The sequence below is a fragment of the Penaeus vannamei genome, chromosome 17 (assembly GCF_042767895.1).
Source record: "Penaeus vannamei isolate JL-2024 chromosome 17, ASM4276789v1, whole genome shotgun sequence".
NCBI lineage: Eukaryota > Metazoa > Arthropoda > Malacostraca > Decapoda > Penaeidae > Penaeus > Penaeus vannamei.
In genome coordinates, this window is record NC_091565.1 from 1,279,231 (window position 1) to 1,284,230 (window position 5,000).

Here is a 5,000-nt window from a genome sequence, read left to right on the forward strand (position 1 = left end):
ACTCTAGTTTTTTTCCGTTCTATCTCCCTCTCCCACTCATTTTTATTCTTATTTGCATTTTTTTCTCTCTCTCTCTACTTCTCTTCCTTTCAATCCGTTTCTACTCGGTCTTCCACTCCCTCTTTCTCACTTCACTCATTATCCCTCTTCTGTTCGAGTATCTGCTAAATAAAGAGAGAGAGAGTGAGAATGAAAGTGAAAGAGAGAGAGAGAGAGAGAAAGATAGAGAAAGAGAGAGAGAGAGAGAGAGAGAGAGAGAGAGAGAGAGAGAGAGAGAGAGAGAGAGAGAGAGAGTGAAAGTGAGAGAGAGAGAGAGAGAGGGAGAGAGAGAGTGAAAGTGAGAGAGAGAGAGAGAAGAGAGGGGGGAGAGAGAGAGAGTGAAAGTGAGAGAGAGAGAGAGAGAGAGAGAGAGAGAGAGAGAGAGTGAGTGAAAGTGAGAGAGAGAGTGAAAGAAAGGAGAGAGAGAGAGAGAAATGAGAGAGAGAGAGAGAGAGAGAGAGAGAGAGAAAGAGAGAGAGAGAGTGAAAGAGAAAGAGAGAGAAGGGGGAGCAGGGGGAGAGTTATAGATAAATGACAGCAGGTAAAAAAAAGAATAAAAAATGAATTAAATGCACTCGTCACCCTAAATATCTTGATTGAAAGACGAGAAAATTAACAATTCTTTCACATTATTGTCTGTCAAGCAATAATAGGATAATAATATTCTTTTAATAATAATATTCTTTTAACGCAACAATAGGACTCTCCCCTCTGTTCCCTCCCCCCCCCCTCCCCCCCCCCCCCGTTGCTCCCCCCCTCAGTACCCCTCCCTTCAACCCTTTCATTGATATTATTGCACTAACATTCCGATACGGGACCATCCCCCCTCCCTCCTCCTGCAGCGTTCAAGGTCAAACGAGGTCACTTCGGCCAACCTCGCCTCCCTGTTCCCTCCCCTCCCCTCCCCCCTCCCACCCCACTGGCACGTTTCACCCTTCCCCCCCACTTCCGGTTCGACCTCAAAATTGACTTCCGGTTCGAGATCAAAATTGACTTCCGGTTCGACCTCAAATTGACTTCCGGTTCGACCTTAAAATTGACTTCCGGTTCGACCTCAAATTGACTTCCGGTTCGACCTTAAAATTGACTTCCGGTTCGACCTCAAATTGACTTCCGTTTTGACCTCAAATCGACTTCCGGTTCGACCTCAAATAGACTTCCGGTTCGACCTCAAATTGACTTCCGGTTCGACCTCAAATTGACTTCCGGTTCGACCTCAAATTGACTTCCGGTTCGACCTCAAATTGACTTCCGGTTCGACCTCAAATTGACTTCCGGTTCGACCTCAAATAGACTTCCGGTTCGACCTCAAATAGACTTCCGGTTCGACCTCAAATAGACTTCCGGTTCGACCTCAAATTGACTTCCGGTTCGACCTCAAATAGACTTCCGGTTCGACCTCAAAGTGACTTCCGGTTCGACCTCAAAATTGACTTCCGGTTCGACCTCAAAATTGACTTCCGGTTCGACCTCAAAATTGACTTCCGGTTCGACCTCAGATTGACTTCCGGTTCGACCTCAAATTGACATCCGGTTCGACCTCAAATTGACTTCCGGTTCGACGTCAAATTGACTTCCGTTTCGACCTCAAAATTGACTTCCGGTTCGACGTCAAATTGACTTCCGGTTCGACCTCAAAGTGACTTCCGGTTCGACCTCAAAATTGACTTCCGGTTCGACGTCAAATTGACTTCCGGTTCGACCTCAAAGTGACTTCCGGTTCGACCTCAAAATTGACTTCCGTTTCGACCTCAAAATTGACTTCCGGTTCGACGTCAAATTGACTTCCGGTTCGACCTCAAATTGACTTCCGGTTCGACCTCAAATTGACTTCCGGTTCGACCTCAAATTGACTTCCGGTTCGACCTCAAATTGACTTCCGGTTCGACCTCAAATTGACTTCCGGTTCGACCTCAAATTGACTTCCGGTTCGACCTCAAATCGACTTCCGGTTCGACCTCAAATTGACTTCCGGTTCGACCTCAAAATTGACTTCCGGTTCGACCTCAAATTGACTTCCGGTTCGACCTCAAATTGACATCCGGTTCGACCTCAAATTGACTTCAGGTTCGACCTCAAATTGACTTCCGGTTCGACCTCAATTTGACTTCCGGTTCGTCGTCAAATCGACTTCCGGTTCGACCTCAAATTGACTTCCGGTTCGACCTCAAATTGACCCGATTCGACCTCAAATCGACTTCCGGTTCGACCTCAAATTAACTTCCGGTTCGACCTCAAATTGACTTCCGGTTCGACCTCAAATTGACTTCCGGTTCGACCTCAAAATCGACTTCCGGTTCGACCTCAAATAGACTTCCGGTCCCGAAGAGGAATTCTCTCGCTCTCCGCCAAAATTATGCGCCGGGAACGAGCAAGTTACTCCATTAGCGTGTGGCGGGATGGAGGCGTCGTCGCTAATTTATCGCGCCGCAAAATCTACCGCACAATTAGACGCTTCGAGAGGTTTGTCTTCAGTGCGACAGAGATGGGGGAAGGGGGAGGATGTTGAGAGGGGGAGGGGGATGAGGGCCTACTCTCTTCCCTTATTCTATCAGTTCTTGCTCTCTCTCTCTCTCTCTCTCTTTCTTTCTTTCTTTCTTTCTTTCTCTTTCTCTCTCTCTCTCTCTCTCTCTCTCTCTCTCTCTCTCTCTCTCTCTCTCTCTCTCTCTCTCTCTCTCTCTCTCTCCCTCTCTCCCCCTTCTTCTTCTTCATCATCGTCATCATCTTCCCCTTCTTCTTTTTCTTCTCTTTTCTCACTCTCTTTTAAAAAAATTGCACCCATACCCAACCGCTGTGTTTCTTTCCTTCAAAAATGTCCATTGAAATTCCCCCAAACGATTCCCTTTTTTTCTCAGTTCCTCTCAGACCGTTAAAAAAAAAAAAAAAAATCTTCCCCTTTCGAAAAAAAATATAAAAATTCTTAACAGTGCAGACCATCTCACACACTAACTTATTTATATATAAGTTTCTCTTGGACACCCATCACCGAGCCAGAGAAAAAGGGAGCGTAATTATAAACTTTTTTCCCTCCCGAGAAACTTCCTTCTGGAGCGGAGAAAGGAGAGAAAAAAACACGAAATGAGAGAGAGAAAAAAATAATATATATATATAAAGTAAGTTTTGAAAGCGAAGATGAAGCATTAAGAAACGAGACGGGGTTCTATTTTGAGTTTTGTGGTGAAATGAAGCACAATTTGCAAAGGTTGTTTGCACCTTTTACGCGTAACAGGTTCAAGTTGAAATTGGTTGAGGTGGTTGCAAGCTCGGAAAAAGTATTGTTCTCTTTGATAATATTGCAATAGGAGAGGTGAACGATATATTTCTTAATTATTTCAATTTCTCGAGAAAGAGAGAAGAGGAGGATATGAAAGATTAAACTTCACAAACCCTTGAAAGGAGCGCAGCGTTGCCAAGGGGGGAAATAAACTCATTGGAAACTTTAGGTGCCAGTGCGAAAGGAAAGAGAAAAGAAGAAAATAGAAGAAAAAAAAATATTTATTTGCACTATGAAACCAAAAAGAAAGAAAAAGAATAGAGAATGAAACCAAAAAAAGAGTAAGAGACAGAGAAAGAATACGTATCCGTTTATAAATGAACTAAATATACAATTTTGAAGTAAAAAAAAAAAAAGGAAATCTCACCTCGTAGAAAAGGCAATAAAAGTGGAGAGAGAAAAGAAGGAAGAGGAAATATCACCCCCATCAACGTGGTCATGGAGGCTATGTAGTGTATGCATAGATTACATACAAAGATATTCTCTCGCTGTACACGTGGCCCAAGATGTACAGAATGCTTTTTTGGAGAATAAAATTTTTAAAAAGCACAAAAAAATATATATATGGCTGTTATAGAAGACATTGCTCCCCCCAAAAGAATAAACAGATTGTGGACACCTAAATTTGCAGGTATATAATGTATTGTTTAAGTCTGTTTGGAATATTCAGTGTTTGTATACTGTACCCAAGAGATATAACCGAGATATACTGGCGTGTGTATATAGTCTTATAATGTATAACTGCCTCATTTGCCTGTGAAATATATTCCGTCTTTACGATCTTTCACAAGTGTATTTTTCAACGAGTTGCTTTTTAATATATCAAAGTCTACCACAATGAGATTCGAAGTCAAAACTCGCTCGATCGAACACATGCACATTTTCTTTGTTTTTTTCCAGTTTCCCGTTTTCTTTTTGAATCTGGGATGCATGATCTCTCCGTTTTCTATGTGTTTTTTTCACAAAGTCATTATGCTCAAAGTCTCTCCTCGAATTCGTTCTCTTCTCCTCATTCGTATTGTAATATTACCCTTGTTCTTTCTTTCTTTCTTTTTTTATTTGTTTGTTTACACGTTCGTCACTTCGTCACACAGTGTTGAAACGACAAACTGCCACTGTTCGATTAGGCGAGATTTGACTTCGAACGTCTTTTCTCTTACATTTTTACATTTTTATTCCTCCTTCCTACAAATAGCAAAGGCCCTTTTGTTAACAGCTTCCAATACGAGGGAAAAAAAAGAACACACTATATATTAAATAACGAAACATGATGGTTGTTTGATGGTTGGCAATTTAATTAATTAGGTGTATAGAACAGAGTCCGATATTTTATCATTGTTGATGCTGACCTAGGAGCTTCTGATGTTAATTGTAACACTTTTTCTGTAATGGTTTTTTTTATATATATAATTGTTTGCAGTCTTGACGTGTGTGTGACCCGGTTTTTTTTGGTTTTGTCAATTATCCGTATTATTGATATACATTTAGACATCTTAAGCTAATTGTCATTATTAGCGACCGCATTCAGATGTAGGTGATTTGATTTACAGCTAAATCTCCTTTCTTTTCTTCCTATCTCACGCTCTCCCTTCGACACACAAACGACAACTGAAGTACAGGAGGAACAAGAAAATCCTAAACGTCATTATTTTTATCATTATCATTATTATTATCATTATCATTATCC